This window comes from Nannospalax galili, unplaced genomic scaffold (genome assembly GCF_000622305.1).
Source record: "Nannospalax galili isolate Female #2095 unplaced genomic scaffold, S.galili_v1.0 scaffold777, whole genome shotgun sequence".
In the NCBI taxonomy this organism is placed as follows: Eukaryota; Metazoa; Chordata; class Mammalia; order Rodentia; family Spalacidae; genus Nannospalax; species Nannospalax galili.
Window position 1 is genome coordinate 4,982,428 of NW_008341810.1, and position 27,127 is coordinate 5,009,554.

General features: G+C 45.6%; 1 pseudogene; it reads right to left on the minus strand.

Moving 5' to 3' along the window:
• Positions 1 to 24,745: 24,745 nt before the first annotated feature.
• Positions 24,746 to 24,897, minus strand: LOC115071085 (annotated as a pseudogene).
• Between the last annotated feature and the right edge of the window lie 2,230 nt (positions 24,898 to 27,127).

Below are 27,127 nucleotides of genomic sequence, written 5' to 3' on the forward strand. Positions count from 1 at the left end.
TGGGTTCCCAGTACCCATGATAAGTAGATGAATGCCTGTAACTCCAGCTCCAGGGGGTCCAGCACTCTTCCAAGAACTTCTGTACATGTGTACGTGCGCGCGTGCGTGCACACACACACACACACAATCTTAAAAGAAGAAACATCAAACATGAAGGCAAATTTGCATACTAATTAGATGGAAATATTTATTTTTGCATAAATAATCTTGGCTGACCCTAGGACACAGCATCTTCCCAGCTTTTCAGAGTTGATTGATGCTTTGATTTTATAATCGTCATGCCAAGGAAACTGCTTTGAGTAAATACATAGCACTATTGGCAGAATTATGTTTAGGGCCATTTCAGAAATTGTTGGGAATACTGTCCCAATCCCAAGGCAAAATCCATTTAATGTTTTTTGTTGTTGTTGTTGTTTTTTAATGAAACTCAAGTTGGGGTGCTGGAAAGATGACTCAGTGGTTAAGAACACTGACTGTTCTTGCAGAAGACCCGGTTTGAATTCCAGCTCTCACATGGCAGCTAACAACTGTTCATAATTCCAGTTCCAGGGGATCCGACAGCCTCTTTTGTCCTCCGGGGACATTGCACAACACAGGTGCACTTACCTACATGCAGGCAATACATGCGTATACATAAAAATAATAAAAACAAAAAAGATAAACTCAAGTCAGCAACTCAGCAATTTCAAACAAAATTTTTTTTACGTTTATTTGTTCTCTGTGTGTGTGTGTGTGTGTGTGTGTGTGTGTGCACGTACATGCATTGCATGGCACACGTGGCAGTCAGAGAACTTGTGGGAGTCCATTCTCTACTTCCATCATGTGGACTCTTCAGGAATCCAACTTAAGTTGTCAGACTTGGTAGAAACCACCTTTGCCCACTGAGCCATCGTGCTGGTCCCCCCACAAACAGAATTTTTTTTAAAAATCAAGCACTCTAACCCAATACAATCCAAAGATATACTACCTTAATACACCTATGCTAGGAATGATGGTAGAAAAAATATTAAGCCTTTGTTTTCCATAGTTAAACCATTATGTTTACATGAGCCAAAAAGCTATATGCAGTCGGTGCACTGCAGTTCCTAACATACCAATCTTGAATCTGAGCTGGGGTGTTTCCAGCAGTGGCGCCGATGACATGTGATGTGCACAGTATTCATGTTATGTGTTCAGGCCAAGGCTGTAGTAACATTGCTCTATGTAAACAGAGATCAGCACTGCCAGACAACCTGGATTCATTACACATTTACTTTGGGTTAAATGTTGGTCGTTGCATGTTCAGAGACCTTTTATTGTGACCAGATTTCTCATGGCCCCCACATTCAGTCCCACTTTAAGTGGCTGGATTCTGGCACTACCTGACATACACATTTCTGTTTTCTGCCGCTTTATTGTGAATGATGAGGATTTTACTTTGCTCTCATGCCTGTTCTCTCTCTTCATCCCAAACTAGTTATGACAAGTTAAAAAAATTAACTTTGGTTTAATTGTCCACTCTTGAGAGTACACAACAGCATGTATGGTATACTTTAATTTGATTTCTTTTTAAAACCTTTTTGTTTTTCCTGGAGTTCACGAGTGCATTGTTTACCCCTACCAAGTTTTCTACATGTTCTCTTTATTTCTGAATGCTCCATCAGATCCATTCATTGAAGCTGCTCCACTGTGCCCAACATGGTTCTGGATCTGGAGATCACTAGTGAGCACCTATTTCCTTAAAAGTCTATCATAGTTATTTTCCAAATACTTGGACATAAGTCCAGGCGTGGTGGTGCACACTTTTAATCCCAGCACTTGGGAGGCAGAGGGAGGTGAGAGTCCCAAGCCAGCCTGGTCTACATAGCAAATTCCAGGCCAGTCTCAAAAAAACAAAAAACAAAACCCTTGGACATATATCCAATATTCATTATGTATATTTTCTCTTTTTTCCCCCTCTGAAATCTTCCTTTCAGAAACCTCTGCTTCACTGCTGTGTGTTCTGTGGGATTTTCTCTTTGGAAGTGTACTCACAATTTGCTTGTTTGGTTCAATTTTTATTTTTCTTCTCTGGAAGATTTTAGGATATTAAGTCCTTGGTTTCTAAAATTTCATAGTAATATATATTACGTGTTCCTGTGCAACCTGCCCCTAGCACAGGTCTGTACAGTCACAGGGATCATGTGCGTTTCAGTGATGGGACCTCGTGTTAATTTGAAAGAGCCTTATCTCACATCACCTGCCACTCTGGAATTGCTCCCTGTCAGATCACCCTCTTACTCCCACCATTTTGGGTTAATGCTTTAATTTTCTGATATTTATCACCTGTTTTCCATCTCATTTCCTTTATATTCAGTGCTCAGAGAGTTTTCCTTTAATATTTTTTTTTTCTTACCACCCCCTTCCTTTTATCATATGGTTTTCCTCTTATTTCAAAAGTATGAACTGGCTGGGCTCCCATTGGTCCACTGAAACTCATCTGGTTTTACTAACTGGTGCCCAACAAGTAGGGAGATAGGGACTCTGTTTCAGGTGTCCACTGGAACAAACAGCAAATTATTTGAGCAGACTTGAGTTTGCTCAGGCAGGCACATTAAGGGAGGAAGGTCATCCTACGGTTGTGGCCTTGAGTGGTCAGAAACTGTTCCTGTTAGCTCAGCTTTGTATAGGCCAACGGGAGGCCTGGGGGTGGGAGGGAAGAGCTCAGGGAAGCTTGGCCAGAGCCTGGCCAAGATAAGGGTCTTTGTTACCCTCACTTAGTTGGCAGCCCCACATGTGTGTGCCTTACACCTCGCCTTTCCCCACCTCTCTTTGAACTTCACAAGTGACCAGATAAAGTACATTTCAAATAAAGCCAAACCAAAGGTCAGAGATTTGGGGTGACATTTTTGCAAGAAAAATAACAGAGAACTTTAATTAGTGGACACAGTCTCAAAGAAGAATCCTTGGCCCTATGTCAGAAGATCAAAAATTAGCATAATGTATAGGTTCAAGTTAAATTAAAACCTTCAATCCCATGGTTTTGTTGTTTGTTTTCAACCATGACTGGTTTTTTGTTGTTGTTCTCCTTATGGATCCTGACAAGTTTGGTTGCTAAAAACCTAGGCCTTTCCTGGCATGATAATGTGCTGCCACGTCCTGAGGATCGGCCACTGGTGAGGGCTTTGTCACCACCTTCCTCGGTCCTTTAAATAGCACGAAGATGCCAGTGCTCTTATTTCTGTTTTACAGGTGTGAAAACAATGCCTTAAGTACCTTACTGAAGATTCTGCAGTTCAGAAGCAGTGCGACTGGAATGTAACCTTAAATTGATGTCATTCCAAAGTCTGTGTTGCTTCCTTACACAGATAGGTCTTTTGTATGTGTGTGTGTGCACATGTGCAGAGGCCAGAGGCTGTGTTGGCTATCTTCCTCAATTGATTTACACACACACACACACACACACACACACACACACACACACGGTCTCCCTGTAGCTTCAGCTGGCCTGGAACTCCCTGTGTAGACCAGGCTGGCCTGAAACTCCCTATGTAGACTAGGCTGGCCTGGAACTCATAGAGATCCACCTGCCTCTGCCTCTCAGGTGCAGGGATTAAAGGCATGCACTGCCATGCCTGGCTAAAAAATTATATTTTATTTATTATTTTTACTTTATGTGTATGAATGTATTGCCTGCATGTGTGTAAGTGCACCTGTGCTGTGCAGTGCCCGTGGAGGTCCAAAGAGGGTGTTAGATCCCCTGGAACTGGTGTTACAGATGGCTGTTAGCCACTACATGGTGCTGGGAATTGAACCTGGGCCCCCTGAAGTCAGTGCTTTTAACCTCATCTCTCTAGCACCCCCCCTTTTTTAAGATTGTGTTTTTATTTTTTTCTGTGTGTGTGTGTGTGTGTGTGTGTGTGTGTGTGTGAATGAGAGAATGTGCACATGTGCATGTAGGTGCATGAAGAGTCCAGAAGAGGGTGTCAGATTCCCTGGAGCTGGAGTTATAGGTGGTTGTGAGCTGTCCAGTGTGGGTGCTAAGAACTGAATTCGAGTCTTCCAAAAGAACAGCAAGCACTTTTAACCACTGAGCCATCTCTCCAGCTCCCTCTTCACTTTATTTTTGAGACAAGGTCTATCATTGAACTTGGAGCTTGCCAATTTGATTAGACTAGCTGGCCAGCTAGCCCCAGGGATCCTTTAGCCTCTATTTCCCCAGTGCTGAGACTACAGACAAGTGCCCATTGCTGGCTTTTTTTTTTTTCATGTGGGTGCTGGGGATCCAAGTCAGGTTCTCCTGGTTCTGTGGTAAGCACATTATTGACTGAGCCATTGTCTCAGCACCTACTTAGAGATTTTTATTATAACACAGGGAAGCACAGTTTTTTGAGGCCAAAGGCTCACCAAGGCCTCTAAGACAATTCCTGGTCCTTCTGCCAATCCAACCTAGCCTTGTCAAGTCAGATTACTCTCTGGGTTTGTTCATTCCTTAGTTTTGCACCTGTATTAGGATGGACACCTGGTTTCCAGGAAGAAAAAGCAGGTTCCCCCCATAGATGGCTCCGGCCTTGAACATGACTTCAGAAAGGTACAAGTTGCTCCTAAACAGGGTAACTGAGTCGGGGCAAGCACTTTGGTCTGTATGGACTATCACATGATCCTCTGCTGCCTCCCTGTGGATTGCAGTGGGGATGATTGTCAGATGTGCTGTATTGAGCAGGATTCAGAGGCTGCATCTACACTTAACTGGGGTACCTCAGTAAGGCCACGTTGAGTGTGAGATGGGGATCACCTGCATAAGACAGACTCTGGATATTACCCTCACTTGCCTTAGTCTGGAGATTATCACACTTTCCCTGAAGAATCACCTGAGGATTAGACTACAGGTGGTGGCTTCAATTTCAGTTTGTGATTCAGGAAGTCTGTGTTAGACCCCAGAAATGACATTTTAAGAAAATTTTCAGGTGGTGCTCATGCTGACCCAAGGACCCCACTCTGAGAACATGGGTCTTGGGGTGTCAACCTGTATCTGCCTTCTAAACTTTTCCTCATTTGTGACTTGGTACCCCCTTTATTAAGAATACCTCCCACTTAAGAATATACGTAAGGAAGCTCAGAAGGCAAGACATAAATCATCCTTTCATTAAAAGTCAGCACTTTTTGTAACTAAAATTTAGGCTTGTATGCAGTACGCAAAGCCCATGGAATTTCCACACGCGTTCTTGTTCATCCCTCCACCATGACCCTCTGCTGTCCCCGCCCCACTTCCCTTCTTTCCCCAGGTACACTCCTCTTTTGCCTTCTTATCACATGTATTCTAGTCCCCTCCTCCCCTTCCTATGACCTCCTTTCTAGTTTCATGACCTACACACACATGTAAGTACATAGGTATGTACATACATGCATACAGAGAATTTTATTTATTCATTTTTTTGAGACGGTATCACTATGTATCCCTGGCTGGCTTAGAACTTGCTATGTAGACCAAGCTAGCCTCAAGATCTACCTGCCTCTGCCTCCTGAGTGCTGGGATTAAAGGCATGTGCCACCACACTCAGCCATAATTTTAAATAGAAGTTTCATATGAGAGAAAACACATGGTATTGGTCTTCCGAGTCTGGCTTATTTCTCCTAATATAATGATTTCTGTTTGCATTGCTTTTCATGCAAATGCTATAGTTTCTTTACGGCGGCATAAAATTTCACCATGTATATGTACCACAGTTTGTTTGTTGATAGACTTCTAGGCTCTTTCCATTTCCTGGCTACCATGGCTACTGCAGCCACAGCAGGATGTGCAAGTCTCTGTGGTAATCTCAGCCCTTTAGGGGTAACCTAAGAGTGCTGTAGCTGAGTCATAAAGTAGGTTTATTTTTCTTTTTTTTTTTTCCTGAGCTTTTGCTGATTTTCATAGTAGCTGCACCAGTTTACATTCCCACCAGCAGGAAACAAGGGTTCCTCTTTCCCTCCATCCTTGCCAGCATTTGTTATCATTTGTTTTCTTGAGGACAGCCATTTTGACTAGGGTGAGATGGAATCGCAAAGCAATTTTAATTTGCTTCAATGGCTAAGGGTATTGAACATTTTTTCAAGTATTTACTGGTCCCTCCTCTTCCTCCTCCTCTTCCTCCTTCTCTTCCTGTTCTTCTTTTTCAGACAGGGTCTCCCTGTAGCCCCAGCTGTCCTGGAACTCACTATGTAGACCAGACTGGCCTCACTCTCACAGAGATCTGCCCACCTCTGCTTCCCTTGTGCTGGGCTTAAAGGCCTGGGTCACCATACCTGGCATAATTCTTTTGAGAGCTGTCCATTTAGTTCATTAACCCATTTATTGATTGGGTGACTTGGTTTGTGGTGTTTAATTTTTTGCTGTTCTTTGTAGGCCCTGGATATTCAGCTGTCTGGTGTGTGATCGGCAGAACTTTCTCCCTTTCTGTAGGCTGTCTCTTCACCCTGGTGATTGCTTCGTTTGTTGTGCAGAAGCTCAAAAGTCAGCTCTGATGATTTTGACTCTGTATTTGAACAAGCTCAGGCATGGGCTCGGGAGGCTTGAGTTTTAGCCCCATTCAATCTCTCACTACTGCTTTACCTAACCAGAGGGAGGTCAGCTAAGCTCTGGTCTCCTACTCCTTGTCCTCAAAGTAGAGGATCGTGTCTGTCTCAAAAGCTAGACGATGCTGTAATCTGATAGTTGTCAAAAGTTCTCTCTGCTACGCCCAGAAAACAACAGCCACTGCCCCTTGCCAAACACCTAACTGTGCTGGATATGTTACCTGCTGGCTCTTGTTTTAAAACACACAACCACTCAGGAACAGGACTCATCAATCCCATTTCTTAGATGAGAAATGGGGCTCCTGGAGGCTCAGTGATGTGTGTGAGGGCACAGTATGACCGTGTCAGAGCTGGGAGCTGCAGCTGCAGTTGTAGACAGAGTGAGGCACAGGAAAAGGTCACAAACTTTAGAGGCACAAAGACAGGGGCTCAAATTCAGGCGTCATCACTAAGTACCACCTCTGGGGTCCCACACCCTCACTTAGTTTCACTGAGCCTTAGTTTCCTCATCTGTAAAACGAGGGTGATCTCAGCCTCATTGAAGTTACTGATAAATAAAATGAATTAGGCCAGGTGTGGTGGCAACATGCTTTAATCTCAGCACTTGGGAGGCAAAAGCAGTTGGATCTCTGAGTGTGAGGCCAGCCTGGTCTACATAGTGAGTTCCAGGCTAATCAGTAGATCCTGTATCCAAAAAAATGAATTGGGCTATGAAAAGTGCTTAGCATAAAGTGAGCACTTAGGTACTTATAAGTTTGAGCCAGGTCTGGTGGGAATTCAGCTCTTCTTTGAGGAAAAGCAGTCCCTCACTCTACTGACAAAATCACATGATTGTTCACCCTCCACCAGCATCTCAATTGCCAGCCAAATCTAGTAAGAAGGAAGAATGAGAGCCAGGCATGGTGACCTGTTACCCTAACACTTGGAAGGCCAAGGCAGAAGGATTGCCATGAGTTTATGCTAGCCTGAGCTACATAGGGAGTATCAGTCCTACTATGGTTATGTAGCAAGTCCTTGTCTCAAAACAACAACACAAGGGTGGGTGCATGTTCCCTGTTCTTTGCCTCACTGAAGCCATCTTGTCATCTTAAATTATGATGCACAGAATTTAAGAGACTCCCTCAACACCCCACCCACCCCAGGAGCAGAGGATATAAAGTTGAGCTCAGAGGAAAGGTAGATTAGATGGTATCCTCTCTGCTCTAGAAAGATGCTGTGCTCCAAGGAAGTGGCGTTGAGATTTCGAATTCCTGCAGCACAGCACAGGTTTGCCCTCACAGATACTAGATGGTGCAGGGCTCTAGTGGAGGAATTGCATCCTGGGGGGGTGGGACGGTCATGATATGAGACAGAACCTCCGAGCACATGCAGCCCAGACACAGGTGGGGTCACTGCTGCAGAGAAAGCCCAATGGTCAAGGGCATCTGTGGCCCCAGAGTCAACAATGAGAGGAGGAGGTGAAGATAGTCCAGGACTCCTGGCCCCCAGTGAGAGCCTTCTCATCTGCACAGGAGGAGGCCACCTTCCCTGCGGAACAGATGAGCTAACTAGTAGCCATTTTTCTAAGCAATGTCATGGCTTCGTCTCCTGGAGTGTGAAGGTGTGCTGCCCAGCATGACAGGCTGAGGGTCACACAGGTGTGCAGGATCTCACAGATGCAGAACAGCTTAGAGTCCCAGGCCTTGCATCCGGTGCTTCTCACACAGGGCAAGGACAAGCAGAAGCAAATAATGAAAAAGATAAACCTTCAAAAGGGTTCAAAAGCAAATGTTGACATTAGTTAGAAGATTCCTTTGAACCAACAGGAGAACGTGTACAGCCAAACACGTGAGTTCCAGGTCGCAGCTGAGCATCAATAGAGATTAGACATGTTGACCGTTCATCTGTTTTTTTGAGATCATGTGATTACAAGTTGATCATAATTCAAATCTCGGTGAATGTGCCTTGATTGATTGATTGATTGATTGATTGATTGATTGATTGATTGATTTTTGTCTTTTTGAGACAGGGTCTCCCTGTAGTCCCAGCTGACCTGAACTCACTATGTAGACCAGGCTGGCCTCAAACTCACAGAGATCTGCCTGCCTCTGCCTCCCGAGTGCTGGGACTAAAGGCGTGCACCACCATGCCCGGCCTTGATTTATTTTTATCTGTCAGCCTGTGCAGGTCAGTCCCAGCTTTGACCACAGAGTGGCTTTCCAGAGGTTTGCCATGGCATCCTTGGGTCTCTTACTTTCTGAGGCCACTGAGGATTTACAAATGAGAGCCCGTGGCAGAAAGAAAAACTAGCCCATCAGCAGTTGGGGCCTGGGACATAAGGAAGCAGGCCCTGAGGACTGAAATGCCCTCCCTACTTCTGCTCATGCCATTCCTCTCTAAAGCATGTTTGTATAAATGTGCCCAGCACTGGACCTGGGATGAGGGGTGGGGGGCAGGGGTACCGGGCTGGAACTGTTTTACTTGAAGCCAGGACAGGGGAAAGGTGTAGGGAAGGGCTACTTCCTGGGGCAGGGCTACTCAGAAGAGGACTAAGGTACAGGCCACTCTTGTGTGCAAGTAACTTCCTTATGTGTTACAAAGTGACCTCTGAAACGACCACTTCTGGGAGAAATGAAAACTTGGTTCTGTGCTGGATGTTTCCAGCCATGGTATTCATAATGTCCCAGGACTGGAAACAGGACAAGTGGCCATCAACTGATAAAATAAACTGTGTGTGGTGGGATGAGTGGTACCCGCCCCTTCCCATTTATATCCATGTGCCAGTCTTTTAACTCTGTGAATGGAAAAGGGTCTTTACAGATGACGTGAAGGATCTTGTAATCATCCTGGATGATCTGGTTAGATCCCAAATTCAAGACAAATGTTTTCAATAGAAACACACAGAGGGAGAAGAAGAGGTCTCATGAAGATGGAGTCACTGCTTGGGACACCCAGAGCCACCAGGAGCTGGAAGGGATGAGGAATAGAATTTCTGTGGGCTCTGGAGAGTGCAGAATGGTTGACACTTGGACTTTGAATCTCTGGGCTCTAAAACTGAGAGAATTCATTTCCATTGAGACCACCAAATTTGTAGTAATACATCATTGCAAGTAAGGGTGCTTAGTCGTGAAGGAGCAAGCTGCTAATACAACAGCTGATGGGCCCTGTAGTAAGTGAAAGAAGCCATACTCAAAGGGCCTCAGAAAGGTGAGCTGTGGGATCACATCAGAGCTGTGGTTGGCAGGGGCGGGGGAGGGGAAGGGGTATAGAACAAAGGGGCTCCAGGGAGCACCCTCAGGCCAGGAAAACACACTGTATCTTGAGTGTCTTGTAGCTATATAACTAAAAGTTTGCCAAATCCACTGAATTATGTGTAGAAAAAGATTAAATTTTACCAGTCACAAATGTTACATCCAAAATTTTCATTTTCTTTTAAAGTGAAGGAATGACAGCACAGGGTTATCAACATTGTGGCTTATTTTAAATGTTTACATTTAATAAATCAACATCTGTCACACTCAAAAACAATGATAGCATCTTATTTGGAGAGTGTCAAAGTTCTAAATTGTGGCTCTGTGTGAAGGTCAGGCCTAAGGTGACTAGCCTGTGGGACCCCTGTCCTGTTGAAGGTCCTGTGTAGAGGACTGGGCTGTCAGTCGTGGCTATGCTCAATCATGACCCCCTTGTGGAGCCTGAGTTTGGGGGCCAGGAAGAGTAAAGAAGATAAAACTGCTGGCAAACACAGCATACTCTATTTTCTCTGGGTGAGGGTATATAGCCATTGGGCAAGCAGACACTTGGCAAGAGTACATGCGCTGTGGGTCCCAAGGACTTTTTATAAGAAATCACACAAAGGGGCCTTCTTACCAAAACTGGTTATATAACATTACATTACTGTTTATTTTGGGGGTTCCCAAACATCTGTGTGCACCATTTTGTTCAGATTCCTAGGCCTCCACACATGTACTGTGGCACATGTGTATGCCCCTCCCATAAAGAAATAACTAAATAAATGTAAGAAAAATTTAAAGCCCATTACCCATGGTTGAGTTAACTGTCAGAACTCTATTGTAAAACATTCTCAGGAAGTCTGAGGAAGTCCTGCAGACCACCCCCTTGTCCCACCATCACCTCGCCTGTGTTCTCTCTCCTGCTCATCCCTGTCTATACTCTCACCTACCTCTGCCAATTCCTCTTCTCTGTACTCTGAACCCAGCCCAGCCCTTTCCTGTCAGGAATGCCTTCTTCCTATCCCATTGCCTTTAGCTCCAGCACGATTTACTAAGCTTGGCCTGAATGTCACCTCCTCTGCTGTTTCTGTTAACCAGGTTCCCCCCTTGGCTTTGTCCCCCTTTGCCCTTTCCCCACGTCTCCACCCAGAGAGGTATCTGCTATTTGCTTGATTCCTAGTTTCTGAGAGATGATCTCAGTGGCTTGTGAGACTGAGCAGGTATCTTAGGGGATAAGGTATCAGAGAAAAAATCTTGGGCCTTCTCTTTTCAGATCTCAGCACCTGAAAGAGGAACCAAGCAGCACTTTGTAAGTACTCCTTGAAGTGATGAATAGAAAATGAGTGTGTGAACAAATCAATGCTGTGTGCACTACACTTGCTGGCTACTGGCACCAAAGCTTCAGGACCCAGTGTCACTAATGAAAAGCATCAGCCAGCAGAGATGCTTCCTTTAAACAAGACTGAGCAATGCCCCCTGGCGACACCCTGGCCAGGGGAGGACTAGCTCCAGGAAGCCACAAGACTTTCCTATGCCTGGAGTCATCAGGACCCTCAGCCCTTACTTACTCAGTGGGCAGGTGCCCCTTGGGTTTACAGCAAGGGAACCTAGCAGCCCCTGCCTGGTATTCAGTGTGCTATAAGACAGTCACTGGAGGCAGCCTTCCTTCCCAATCAAGTGAATACAGGAAACGTGAGCCAAGATCACCCCGAAAGGAGTTTCTGGAATTGCATCCAAGGTCAAAAACTAAAGTAAATGGAAGCATAAGAATCCTCTCTAAGGTAGGGAGGGCTGGATTTTAAGTTTGTTTATTTTGTTTTTCTACTTGAGACAGGGTCTCACTTTGTAGCCTAGGCTGGCACTGAGCTCATGATCCTCCTGCCTCAACATCCCCATACTAGGACCATGGGTATGTGCAATCACACATGGCTCAGGAATGCATAATTCTTTCAACTATCACCATTAACTCTTTTTCTTCTAAAAATAAAAATGCCAGCACCCACTGTGAGCCTCCAGCCTCAATGGACATAGAAACAATACAATATTTTCCTATAATCAAGTCACTTTATGACTGAAGATGAGTACGTGGGTGAAGTCAGTGTGTGTTTTCACTTGACAAATACTTAGTGAGTCCCTACAGTGTGTCAGACTGTTCATGGTACTGGGTACTACCTGCAGGATGCATCCCGCTAAATTGTTGGCTTTTTGTTCTTCCTCAGCAGGTTTAAAAAGAAATTATTTTCTTAATCCCAGCACTCAGGAGGCAGAGGCAAGTAGATCTCTATGAGTTCGTAGCCAGCCTGATACATGGTGCATTCCAGGTCAGCAAGGTCTATATAGTGAGATCTTGTCTCCAAAACAAATTTTCTTAAAAAACAAAACCAACCTTTCTTTGTATGATAAATTTCATGCCAAAAATTAAGCAAACACTAGCTTAAAGAAATATCAGGTTACACACTAAAATTTAATAAAAGTGGACCCCTCTGGATGAAAATCTGTCTTTTATGCAGTTTTGATTCTTTGAACCATGAAAATATTTATTTTTCAAATAACATTTAAATTTAATTTTTAGTTAAAATTCTTTGAAAGTTTCGTACATGTACACCCTGAAATTTGGTCATTTTCACCCTTGCCCCTCATCCCTCTGTTTGTTGAAATCCTTCTTCCCAACAAGCTACCTCAGACTTGACGTCTCTTTTTTTAAACCCACTTGCGTAAGCATGAGTGGAGGGTTACTTATTGGAGCATAGGCACCTTATCTGTGACTACACCACAAGAAAGCGATACAGTTTCCCCCAGCAACCATTAACTACCGGTAGACCCTCAGTGAGGGGTGGGGCCTCCTGAGTTCCCCGCCCCCCATGAATGATGTAATGGTGATGAGCCCAGCCTTGTGCAGGTCTAAAACAGGGTTTCATGTAGCCCAGGCCTCCTTGGAATTGCTATTTAACTGGCCTTGAACGTCTCATCCTGCCTTCATCTCCTAAGGACTGGGACCACCACACCATTTTATCTAGTGTTGAGAATCAACCCCAGGGCACTCTACCACTAAGCCACATCCCCAGCCCACTTCTGCAGTTTGGACATACGTTGTGGTCAAGAGCTTAGACTCTGAAGGTGGGTGCTAGGATTTGATTCTTGGTTCAGCCACTTTTTTTTAAACATAAAACTTGGGTGAGTTACTCAGTCTTTCTGTGAGCCCTGCACTCATAATGCTATGAATCTATAGGACTGTTGTGAGGATCCCACTGGTGTTTAGAAAGTGTGTGGAGTAGCTCTTGGCAGCCACTAGCCCCCTATGAACCTGTGTCATGCTTTTTGTTACCATTTCTTCTATGCCTTTGATGTTATGGCTCATTTGCATCCCCCAGCTCTGAACCTACATCCCTCCTTCCTTGCATAACAATCCCAGATTTTCACTGGGCATCTGCCCATCTTCGTGCTTAGTCTAAGTAAAACTCAACCTCAGGCCTTTGGGACTGGGCTCATCACCCAGATATCAGCCAATGAAAACACTGCATTTTCTCTCCTTCAACGATTTGGACAGGACTGATGACATAGAATAAACTGATCCTGTCAGGGTGAGTCCCAGCAGCCCACTTGCTCTCTTTCTTCCTGATAGGAACTCAAGCTGAGGCTAAAGCTGTTGCCACCCTTTACCTGAGAATTAAACCCACAGTGGGAGCCAGAGACACAGGGCATTTTGCCTCATGATCACAGTCCTGTGTCTAATTGAGTAGGAAGCCAGGTCCAGATTCTCAACCTTCTGTTACCAGAGCAATGCATTTTCTGTTGGATGAACCAGGAACTTCCTGGTTCACTGAATGTTCCACAAACATAACACACCACCACAGAACACCTGCTTAGTGTGGGCCGGCTACCTCTCACAACACAGGCTAGGTGCTGGGGAGGACAATGTGCGACAGCAGCTGTCACTCGTGGGAAGCTCAAGGTCTAGGATGTGGCACTGCCCCCCAGGCATGGTTCCTCTGTCTCACCCCCTTCAGTCAGGGCCGCCCTCTCTTCTCGGGACATCTGGGAAAGGAAACTGAGGCTCCCATTTGTGAGGAAGTGTCTGCTTTGCCTTTGCTGTCCGGCTCAGTCCCTGGTCATGGTGTGCACTCTCTCTCCACCCTTAGAACCCAGAACTACAGCCTGGTCAACCAATACTGTCACCTTGTCAGAGCTTCAAGGGAGGTAGGAATGTGGGAGGCTCTACTTCCCCATGACCATGTGAGAGGGAGTGGGGGAATGGAGTGGAGCCGCACATGGCACTTGGTCTTCTGAGAGACTGGGAAATTGGAGAACCTAAGTCTCAGGTAGAGAGGAATTTAAACTGATAGGCTAAGCATGGCTATCCCCATAAACCCCATCCAGGACCCGTACAGGCACACTGTAGGAATCACACACACACACACACACACACACACACACACACACACAAACACACACACACCCAGGACGCATACAGGCACACTGTAGGAATCACAGACACACAGACACACAGACACAGACACACACAGACACACACACCCAGGACCCATACAGGCACACTGTAGGAATCACACACACACACACACACACACACACACACACACACACACACACCATACAGGCACACTGTAGGAATCACACACACACACACAGGACCCATACAGGCACACTGTAGGAATCACAGACACACAGACACACAGACACACACACACACGCACACACACACACCACCCAGGACCCATACAGGCACACTGAAGATTCTTGTTCCCCTTTCTTGTCCCCTGCGTGCCCTCTTCTGAACGAGCCTCTCCACAAGTGCCAGCAATGGCAAGGAAAAGCCAGCCTTGATCCAAAGGGTAGTTTTGGTCTTGGGAGTATCTCTCTCTCTCTCTCTCTCTCTCTCTCTCTCTCTCTCTCTTTCTCTCTCTCTCTCTCTCTCTCTCTCTCTCCTTTTTTTTTTGTGCAAATTACAAAAACACACTCAGGATAAAATAAGTAATCTGAACAGCTATATATTATCTGAGAATATTACATAGTTCCAAAACCTTTCACAAAGAAAATTCTAAGTCCAGACAGCTTAATGTATAGTCTACCAAAGGCTTAAGGGGGGCAGGGACGATCAACAGTTTTACACACATTTTTTAAAAATATTGAAAACAAGAGAATAATTCCCAAATAGTTTTCCAAGACCAAGATTACCCTCAAAACAAAATAAGGCTCAAAGATTATAAGAACACTATAAACTAATATTATTGGGGATGTTGCTCAGTGGTAAATAGTGCTTTCCTAGCATACAGGAGGCTTTGGGTTCTATTTCCGTACTGCAAAAACAAACGAGCAAACAGAAAACCCTACAATATCATCCAGTACAAGAGACAGGTGAAATGGGTCAGTGAGTAAAGACACTTTGCTGCTAAACCGGATGACTTTGTTTGGTCCCTGCGAGCTACATGGTAGAAGAAGGAAACCAACTCCCACAAGTCATCCCCTGACCCCCACATACAGCTGCTTTTGTGCACACACAGGCACACACACACACACACACATTCATGTATGCTCACAGGTACCACCTTTTGGTTGGGAGCAGGGAAGTAGGCAAACCCTAGTAAGTTGGATGACTAAACCTGCCCAGGCTCTTCTCAATCTCTGGGTTCAGGCTTGAGGATCATCAGGAGACTGTCTCTGTTTTGTTTTTTTCTTTTTGAAACAAGCTCTGTACCAGATGACTTTGAACTTCTGATTCTCCCCCCTCCACTTCCTGAGGGGGCTATAAATGTGCACAGCAATTATGTCCAGTTTTATGTTGGTGTTGGGAATAGAAACCAAGGCTTCATGAATACTAGACAAGAGCTCTGTCAATTGAGCCACATCCCTGGCCCCTTCCTGCATCTTTCAATCTACTTCTTCTTACACTGACGGATTTGAAGGAATGCCATCAGTCCCAACAAGAACAACAGGCCCACCAGTGAGGGTATGGCATCATTTATTGACTTGCAATTCTTTGAGCTCTAATTCATAAAACAAGCTTTGGAAAACACTATTAATCCAAAATAGTAGTGTGTCCTCATCCTTTTGAAAGTGCAGTGCTTTGGTCAAGTTCTTAGGATAGAGTGTGGTGCTGCCATTTTCTGCAAACTCTTTTATGTTTCATACAAGTTTAAATTGTAGGTAGGTGAAGATCACGCTAAGTGGTGGCCAGCAGATGGCAGCAAGTTTGAACTTGGCCTGGAAAGTAGATTTTTCTTGAGTTTGATGTAACTGAGCATTCGAGTCAGTCCCGGCACAGACTGAAAGATGAGCCAGGCCTGGTAGTACAGGCCTATACTCCTGGCTATTTGTGAGGTTGAGGCAGGAGGATTGAAAGTTCAAGTCCTGCCTGAGCTATAAAATGTGTTCAAGGCCAGCCTGAGGAACTTAGGGAGACCCTGTCTCAAACTAAAAATTTAAAGAAGGCTGGGGATGTGGCTCAGTGGTAAAGTGCTCAGCTAGCATAAGTGAGGCTCTGAGATCAATTCCCAGGAGCACACACACAAAAGGATACTGGCCTCCAGTCCTCAGCACAGTATCTCTGAGCCATCTTACCAGCCTCTCTTTATTTTTATGTGTCCCCCGAAGGCCATGAGATGATCAGCAGTCTGTAGTGCTGTTGGGACGTAGTGGAATCCCCTATTAGGAGAAGCAAGTTAGGTCCATTGGGGTGTGTTCTTGGAGAGATATTGGGCTGCTGGCCCCTTGGCTGCTGTAAGGTGAACAGGCTCCTTTGCCACATGCTCCTGCAATGATGTACTGCCTCACCACAGGCCCAGAGTAACATGGATTGAAGTCTCTGACCCTGTGAGCCAAAATATTTTCCTGTGTTGAGCTGATTACTTCAGGTATTTTTTTTCACAGTGATGGAAAACTCTCCTACCAACTGCCATGGTCATGACAGACTAGTTTACTGCCATTTTGACAATTAAGTGCAATCACCTAGCTATCATCGTAGAACAGTCTATAAGTGATGCTTTTAAAGCAAGAACACTGAGCTGTACAGCAAGGGTGTTATAGAGAGGTGTGTGAGATGTCCTTGGTTCATTCTTCTCACTGCCCAAAGGTGGACAGTCACCTGGAAGGGAAAGCTGGTTATATGCCTCACTAGAGCGACTTTTGTACCAACTCAAAGAGAAGGAAAATCAGTGTCTAGGAGGCTATATCATAGAACTGAAAAGACAGGGTGTCATTATGTAGGCCTGTCTGGCCTGGAACTCACAGAGATCCATCTGCCTCTGTTTCCTGAGGGCTGAGATTAAAGGCATATGCCACTGTGCCCAGCCTGTTATGACTCAGTGGACTGACAACCATAAACAGGCTTGAGAGATGTTTAGAAATGTTTGATGGGCTAATAAGGACCTGTCCACACTTATACCTCCACCTCAGGGGCTGTCTGCAGGCTTGGTGACTGAGAAAGGAGCCCCTAGCCACGCCAAGATCCTGATGTGTAGGTTTCTCAGGCACAGCAAGTAGGCCAGGAGGACTACCAAGGGGATAAGATGCCCTCACAGAAAGTTGGGACACTGGTTAGTCAGGGAGGGGTCTGTCCCTGCTGTCCTTATGTACGATGCTATTGACTCCTCCCAGTCCCAGCTGGCTGGTCTTTGGGGATGTCTAAAGAGGGGCTGTCAAGTCTCCAGCCTGACTACAAGGGACAGATGTCTGAGGCATGGCAGTTGGAGGGACAGTGATGTGGGGGGGAGGCGGGGGTACATTTAGGATGGTACCGCCCAATATCCCTCCAAGAACACACCCCAGGGTCCCTGCCTGGATTAGAACAAGCTCAACCTTGCTGTACTTTTTCCTTTTCTTTTTTTTGGTTTTATTTTATTTATTTTGGTTTTTTTTTTTTTTTTTTTTGAGATGGTCTTGATACCAGGATAGCCTTGAACTCAGTCCTGCTACCTTGGCCTCCTGAATGCTAGGATTACAGATGGGTGACACCATGCCCTACTTTCAACTTCCTTTGTGATAATAAGAATGCTATGGAGGGGCTGGAGAAATGCTTAGCGATTAAGAGCGCTGGCTATTCTTGCAGAGGACCTGGGTTCGAGTCCCAGCACCTACGTGGTAGCTAACAACCATCAGTAACTGAAGTTCCAGGGGTTCTGACACCCTCTTTTGACCTCTGTGGGCACTGCATGACACATGTGCACTTACATACCTGCAGGCAGTACACTCATACATACAAAATAAAAATAATAAATAATTTTTTAAAAACGAATTCTGTGGTGTTGGGAGAAATGTTCATTTCATATACAGATCCCCAGGTGTCTTCCCCACAAATTCTGCATCAGTGTGTCTGTGGCGGAGGCAGCTTCACTTCTAGTTCCTTTTAAGATCCAGTGGAGCTGGTCACTGGACCATACTTTGTGTGTGTGTGTGTGCATGCGTGCATGCGTGCTTCACACAGAACATCTCAAACAATCTCAATCATCTTTATACCCCCATCCCCATTGGCACCCTCCATATCCCCCCCACTGGAGCCCATATACTCTGTCATCCCTGTTACTGCCCACTGTATTGTCAGTGCCCCTAGCCGTTCCCCAGTGCAAGTCCATCCGCTGAGTCTAGTCAGCCTATCTAGAGTCCCTTGTTTTAGGAAGATCAGCTCTTCCTCATCTAGCAGCAATCAGTTGTCAATATTCCTTTAGATAAGATTGGGGTCTGCTGTTCATTATCCAAGTTCTAAGCTGGGTTACTGCCTGCCTGAGTTTGCATGGGACTTGTATATGCTGACACCATTGCCATAGAATCATATGAGCAGGTTCCCAGGAGCTTGTAGGACTGTTTCAATGTGGTCATGCACGTCCTCCCTGGCTCTTAGAATATTTCCATCCCCTCTTCTGCAATGGTCTCTGGACCTTGGGTGAGTGAAGCTTAATAAAGGGGTCCTGTGCAAGGACCATTATTTAGCAGACTCTTGATCTCTACGATTTGGCCATTTGTGACCTTTTGTGTTCCTGGCCCTCCGCTGCATGAGGGAGCTTCATTATTGAGAACAGATTCCTTAGTGTCCTCTCCTTTATCCCTGTTCTATGTTCCATGAGCCTTAGGTGTAGAGGTTGCATTTCAGATGTGTCACTTATGCCTGGGCAATTCATAGACAATGTCCGCGTGTGACCAGTTGTGGTACTTGGTATTAGTCTCTGACTGCTGCAAAGTGAGCTTGTTTGATGAGTGATGACTGGAATATTTGTCTGTAAATATAAGATACATATTTTGCACATAGTAAGAAATCACATTAGTCTAATGATGTAAGAGTTTTGGGGTCTTCTCTAAGATCTATGACCACTCCGACCATGTGTATTAGGTTATGTTACAGTACTACACTTGAGTTTCCCCCTTTGAGTGGGCTTTTAGTCAAATTAGGTAGCTGTTGATTGCCCCCAAGATAAAAGTGCCACTACTGCACCAATGACATATGCTGTGCTGGCCATTGATGTGGTTACTTGGCCTTGAAGCTGGTGTTGGATTGTCCATTGATGTTTTCTCTTGGTATCTTCATAATGCTCTCCAAAGCTCTGAGAGCGCACCTTCAGGGGAAGTGGCTTCCAGGTCAGTTGCAGCTTTATTTCTTCAAATCCTGTGTTCTGTCTTCAGCAGTAGGGTCTTACCTTCAAGTTCTGGGAGGTCATCAGGGCCTGTGGCAATACCCTGAGTAATTTTGGGAGTCTCTTGGACCACCCTGGCCAACAACTCAAAGGAAGGTATCTCCTGTTTGGCACTATTTCTTGTTATGTAACCTTTAGCTATACACGTGGAGTCGTGTTGAGATAGTTTATGTATAATTTGTCAATAGGTTGTTGGACTAATATGATTCCTCTGGTTTTTTTAAAACTAGCTAGGCATTATTTATCTCTCTCACTGTCTAGCCCTCCGCCATGGTTTGTGTAACAAGGCATATTGCCCTTCACTTTTATTCTACAGTGGAATCTCGTCATTGCAGTAGGCAAAGAAATTTGGGTGCTAAAATTTCCATAGGACCTGCCCTGTGACAGCCTCACTCTTGACTGTATACAAAAGCTATCTTATTTAATCTTCTCAAGAGCCAGCCTTGTGATTATTGACTTATTAACCCCATTGCACCTAAAGTTAAAAACAGGATCAGTGAGGTGAAGTCACACCACCAATACTGATCAGTCAGCAAGTAAAGGCCTTGGGATTCAAGCTCCAATCAGACTGACCCAATACTCATTAATGAATTATCTAATTATTCTGAAGAGTTAAAAGCTGCTCCTAGAAGCCATAGACTCTTAAATAAAAACTCCAGTGCTAAGAGTGGGATGCTTCTGTTTAAGCTGTTGGCCAGGGAGGCCTCAGAGGTTCCTCAGACAATACAGGCTGCTGCTCTTGGCTGCCCACCAGAACTAGATGGGAAGACCTATTGCTTGAAGACACCACATGCTATGCCTGTTGACTTCATTATCAGTCTAGGGTTACTGTTGGGTTTGTTTTCTCAGGCAATTAAAGTGAATTAAAATGCAGGAAAAAATTCCCAGACCAGCAGAGAGCAACAGGCAAATAAGCATTTATTGAAAGATAAACACACACACACACACACACACACACACACATTCATACACAAAGGAGAAGTTCTTCATAAGTGGAGAGGGGACCCGGATGCTGAAATCCAACATCCCCCTGGAAGGACCTGAGTTTTAAAGGCTTTAGTGGTTTCCCCTCCCCTAATTTTGAGTTGATCAACTTAAAGAAGAGAAGATTGCTAGGTCACGTTTCCAAACTGAGATATCCAGGGCTACATGAGTCTAAGCAGGTCAGTTGAAGGAGCCTTGTTGGAGTTAAAAAATAAGGCTTTCCTGCTGGAGACAAGATGGACGTACACCATCTTTATCACTTCTCTGTGACCCTGTTTGCTTATTAGGGATTTAGTTCCTTGCAGTGCTTTGGATACAGAACACAGAGGAAAACTGGAGCTGGGCTGAAAACTCTTTCTCTGCTGGATAGTGTTCATAGTGCTGGAAGATGTAATAGAGGCTCTTGTCCAGAGGAGTTAGCAATGACATTACCCAGTTGTGGACCCTACATACTACAATACTGACCTGTCAGGCAGGATATGCCTGGTGGTGCAATTGCGGTGTGACTGATTGCTCTGGGGGTAACCAATCACTTTGTGATTGAATTTGAGACCTACTCCTCAGGAGGGAATGCATACTGGTCAAAAGCCTATGGCTAGGGAGGTTACAGACCTTAGTGAGGATGCCTTCTGATGTTTTACTAATGGACATGGTATCAAACTATCTCTTAAATACCTAGGTTTGTACCCATAGATTAACACTCTCAGCCTTGGTTATAGGTGCTTCTTTTTGCATTGGGTGGTTGCAGTTAAGGCAGAGACTCATAACTGGTTCAAGCTCTGAGAACAGGTAGTTGTGTGTTCGCCTGAAACAGGGCATTTATATTACTCCTTCCAAGCCTCCAGGTAAGACTGCAGAAGAGGGAGTGAAAAGATTGTAAGAGTCAGAGGCTGGGGAGGAGTAGTGTGAACCGCTGTCTTCTAGACATGACATGGCTGTTGAATCATGAACACACAACAGCTGTGGTGTGATGGCTAATTTTTATTGTAAAGTGACACAACCTAGTAACTGGGGAAGACAGAACTTCAGTTGAATGGTCTGTGAGCATGTCTGTGTGGCATTTTTAAATTGCTAATTGGTGTAGGAGGGCCCAGTCCACTGAGGGAGGTACCATCTGTAGGCGTGGGCCTGGGCTATGTAAGAAAGCTAGGAGAGCAAGTCAGAGGGAGCCAGTAAGCAGTGTCCTCCGTGGTTCCTATCTCAGCTCCTGCTTGAGTTCCTGCCCTGACTTACCTCAGTGATGGACTGTTGCCTAGAAGTGTAAGCTGAATAAACCCTTTTCTCCCCAAGTCTGTTTTGGTCATGGTATTTGTCATGCAACAGAAAAGTGGTTCCCTGCATAAGACTGGCGTGTGCATGAGCATGTGCGCGTGCGCGCACACACACACACACACACACACACACACACACACAGATGAACATAGAAGGGACTAGATAGGAAGAAGAATGGCAGCAGGAGTGGGAGAGGGTAAGAGAAAAAGGTGAGTGTGATCACAACACACTGTATATGTGTATGAACTTTCCAAAAATTAAAAATACTTAAAAAGAAAATTAAGGAAGTTAATGAATCAAACACTGTACTTTAGCACTACGGTTAGTTAAAAAGGTAAAACATGAGTCCTATGGGATTTCCAGTTGAGAAGGAAATGATGCCGCAGTGGAACCAATCCCAAACCTCTCTCTTCTTGCTGCATTCAGAGAAGGCCCCTGGCCCAGGCCCCTTAGCTCTTTCCTACAGGATTGCGATGATCTTCCTGTCCTCGTGTCTAGAACACTCTTTCCTGGACCTTTACATGGCTTCCTGTATTAGTTACTTTACTGTTGCTGGATAAAACACCATGACCAAGGCAACTTATAGAGAGAAAAGTCTCTTTGGGATCAAGGTTCCAGCAGGATAGGAGTCCATCTTGGTGGGGCAGGTATGGCAGGAGACAGCAAGAGCAGAAAGCTGAGAAACTAGAAATGGAGCAAGGTTACACACTCTCAAAGCCCACCCCCAGTGATGCACTTCTGCCAGTAAGGCCACACCCCCTAAACATCCACAAACAGTGCCACCAACTGGGACCAAGTATTCAAACACATGAGCCTGTGGGGGCCATTCCTCATGCAGACCACCACATCACCCCCTTCCGGTTGCTTGCTCCAGCTCCAGTCCCCCTGCTCCATGAGCAGCATGCAGCCTAGTGGGCAGGCATGTGACTTTTGGCAGCAGGACCTGAGTCTGGTTTCCAGCTCCACATGTGTTATTAGCTGTGTGGTACAGGTCAAGTTACTGAACTTCTCTGTGTATGTATCCTCAGCTTGTAAAAGGGAAGGTAAGACTCAGTACCAGGGGGCTGGAGAGATGGCTCAGCGGTTAAGAGCACTGATTGCTCTTGCAGAGGACCCGGGTTTGATTCCCAGCACCCACATGCTGGCTATGAACCGTCCTTAACACCAGTTCTAGGGGAATCCAATGCCCTCTGCTGACCTCCGCGGCATTGCACGACACGGGTGCACTCACATACATGCAGGCAATACACTCATACACATAAAATAAAAATAACAAATAAAATTAAAAAAAAAAGAATCAGTACCAGAGTTGTGTTTGTCAAAGGGTTAGCTACATGGAATGTCTGCCTGTTACTCTCTGACCCGCCCACCTAATTGACATACACCCTTTTATCAATGTGAACTATGTCACGTGGCTGTATTTCCATACCCGTCTTTGAGCATAGTAAAGTGTTTTCTGAAACAGGTGACCAAGGGCACTGCTAGTGCTCCCTGTGTGACAGATTCTTGCTGTTCAGGAAGGGCTGATGGATAAGCATGGGGGTTCTGAGGTGATGGGAGAACATGCTGAGCTTCTCCAGCCCAGGCAGGGGCAGACTGGACACCTTCCACAGTGCTCGGTGCTGACCTCAGTCCAAAAGCCACAGCCTCTGCCTTTGCCATTAACAACGGTTGATAGACAGAAATAGATGGCTCTGCTGGCAGGTGCTGACCTCTTCTCAAATAGTCTGGGCCTTCCTGAAAAATCTTGAGAAGCTTTAAGCCTGTGAGTCAAAACTTGAAGGACATCTTGCTATTCAAGGTTACAGCTGACAGTCTGCTTTGGTTCCTGTTGGTCTGTGTCACACCCTTGACATTATATTTAAACATAGGTTTTTAAATTTAATAAACAGAAGGGCCCTGAGAGATTCTCTGGAGTCTTCTGTGAGCATGAATCATCTTCTTGAATGCAGCCTGCCATTTGAACTGGGGATCTGGCCAGAGCCAGAGGAGGGATGGATAGGAAGAGTCCTCATTTGCCAGCTGCGGTTACCACCATGTTCCACCCTTTTTTTCAATACACCGAGGATAAGGAAGATACATGGCATTTGCTGTGCCCCTCCTGCAGGATTTTGAGCCTTCCTGAAAAATTAGCTATGAGCTGGAATCTGCCTCACCCTAGGCTTCGAGAAGTGTAAAATCAAGAGACCCAAGAACAATGTCCCAATCCTGTATCTGTCATCCTTACCTGCTTGCAGATTTCTGAGACTCTAATAACAAAAGCTTTCTGCAGAGATAAGTGGCTTGAAGAACACACATTTTGGGAAGAAGAAAATCTACAACTGAAACTCACTCTAAGAGTTAAAGGTTTGACACAAGATGTTTTAAATCGGAAGGTTTTAATAGGACGAAGGCAGAGGAGGAAGTGTGGGGAACAATGAAAGGACTATGTATCAGTCAGCTATTGATATACTAAGGCTACATAACAAATTATTCAAAACTTAGTAGCTAAGATTTCTCTCTCATCTGTCTATTTGCCAACCTGAGTTCAGCTGAACTGTGCAAAGCTCCCCTTCAAGTGTCAGGTCAGGTCCAGATCTGCTCCACTGGTTTCTCATCTTTGTTGGGCCAGTTGCACACTAAAGAATGATGGAAACACCTCCAGTAAGCTCCACACTTTGCCCACTGTCACTTCCAACCCTGATCTCTGGGCCAAAGCAAGTCACATAATAATCACAATATTTCTGGGGTAGGAAAATATACCCTTCCTATGGAGGTGGCAGTGGTATTGTCTAGATATGTGCTGAATGATACTGGAAATGTCTAGATATGTGCTGACTGAAACAGAGGCCACCTTTACCAGCCTTGTCACCTGCCTCAGATCCTGCCGATCCCTTTCCACTTTCTTGGGTCCTTGTGGAATTGAACAATGACTCTCAATTGGGGCTCAGGGCCTTTAGGTCATGTCATCCACCCACCCCCAATTCCCTGCTCATGCAACTCAATTTTATTCTACAAAGGCTCTCTCCCTCTTTTTAAAAGGTGGTGCTGGGGATTGAACCTAGGGCCTTGTGAATGCTAAGCCAGGGATCTACCACTGAGCCATAGCTCCAGCTCCAACATAGTGCTGTTTTCAAATATCATAGTAAACAGGGGTCTAATCCTCCCCCCCCCAATTATGCAATCCAGTTTCCACCATTTGGGGAAATCTCAGGGGTCAGCACACTCCCAAATATAATGGGTGGGCCTCACTCTGGGAAAACCACCTTCATAATCAGGGATCTCTCCAGTCAGATAAGTGCCCCTTTCTCTTCAATTCTTTGCTACTTTCCCTCCAACCTCTAGGACGCTAACCTCACTGTGCTAAAGCAGATCAGGTTCCATTTTTTTGTGCCTGGTTTGCATGCTGAGGTCAACATTCCTCCCTCCATAAAAAGTCCAGATATCATCCACTATACCTGAATTTCTAAAACTCCACTTGCTCACACAAGGGGCCAGGAGTTGGAAGCCAGAGTTTCAGAATCACTTTAATGAGATTATATTTCTCACAGGAAATTCAATAATAATGATTATTTTCATGGTTAATCAGCATATGTTGATTTCGCTTTGCTGAAAATAAGAACTCGACAGATCAAAATGGACAGCTGGGAAACCGAAACCCATTTTCTTGTCTGTCTTTTGTGCACATGCGCAGAATAGCTCACCTGCGGCGTCCATCCTGCTATTTGCCAGTAACTGGGTTCACATGAGTCACAAGAAGAAAGAGGACAGGAGTGGGAACCAAGAACAGTGAAGCGCTGTGACACTTGGGAGTTTTTCTCTTCCTTAGGTGGAGCTGATTCCCAGTTACAGGGTGGGAAAACAAAGACTGAGCAACGTCCCTGTGCAGAGCTGGGGGCTGGGGCACAGGGCCTCGATGCCCATCCCCCTAACAGTGGCCCTGGGACACAGGCTGGTGCCACTGCAGGTAGGTAAGGAAGGAGAGGGAGGGCCGCACGTGAGTCTTGGCAGAGACCTTTGGGTGGGGAAGAGTCTTAGGATGCAGAAACAGCGTCTCCAAGTTCCCAGTTTTCTGGGGAAGGTAGGGCGGGAGACTCCACTTTAGAGCACTAGAGGAGGGCTTCTGGGCAATGTTTCAGTTGCCTCAGGGTGCTCTCTTCATGTTCACCCAGTGCCCTTCCCCCACTGACCTACTTCTTCCCACTAGGCCAACTCCTGCTTTTCACCACCTTCCAGCAACCGCATCCTGTTCTGAAGCCATCAAAAGCTTCATCCACCCCAGACCCTCAGACTAAAGCCCCGAATCTGAATGTTATGCCATGCTCTCCTATGCTCTGCTGTATACTGGTGTTGACAATGCTGTTCTTCCTCCTTCCCTTTTCCCAGGAATCCCTGCCTTATTGTTCGAGTCTGGAGTGTGATTCACATAGTCAGAAAGACCCAGACTTCTCAAAGGCTGGCATCTAGGAGTTTAGAATGGCAAATATCAAATCATACATCTACACGTGCAACGTGAGAACTACCTTCCCCATCTAGGTACAAATGTGGACTGTGACATCATTGGAGGCCCACCTCCCTGGACATTCAGGTTTCCCATGTGCCCAGCCCACTGTCAGCTATTCCCTGGCTAGCAGATCATTTTGCACTTCAGTAATTTCGCCAGAAGAGCACAGACCCAGGCACCCTCTCATTGCCTCACAGAGGGCTAGGTTCCCTACAAGGGGACATCCTAGACCCCAGTCTCCCTTGGGTGCTTGTCTTTATAGTGGAGCTAGTACATGTGTATCACAAATATGTAGCCGCCTGCCCTTCCCTAACTGGCAGTGTGACTTTGGGCTTCCTCTCTTAAGGTCTCAGCCAAAACTGAGATCTGTCCAGAGACAGATCTCCAGGAGCCGTGAGCATCTTAGGATCTGGGCTGAGCCGCCAAGGGGCTACCCTCACTTGATGAATTCCATGTCATTCACATACCAAAGGAGACAGTGATTGCCCTGTGGGTACAGTGATTGTGCCTAGGAAGATTAAAAACTCGAAGTCTCACAAAGATGGTTATAAATGCAATTGTGTCTTTTCAAAACCCACATTTGGAAGCTCTAGCCCTTCAGCCCCTCAGAATGTGGCCTTATTTTGGAGATGGAGTCATTGCAGGTGTCACTGGCTGAGATGAGCTCATTAGAGTGGTCCTAACCTGGAGTGAGCTGTGTCCTTACAGAGACACTTGTGCAGAGGAGCACCACGGGCAGCTGGAAGCAGCAGTGGGGTGGTGCTCCCACAGTCAAGGAATGCCAGAGAAGGCCAGCAACCACCAGGCTGGAGCGGATTCTTGCTTCCAGCCGTCAGAAGGAACTAGCCAGCTGACCCTTCACTTTAGGCTTCCGGCCTCAGAAGCACAAGATGAATTTCTGCTATTCCTTCTGTGGCCCTTAGTTATGACAGTCCTAGTAATCTAATTCAGTCCCAAAGGTCTAAAGAATCAGCATCCTTCCATCTCCCCACAGGTTGCAGCAAGGACTGTGGCTGAGAGGGTACAGC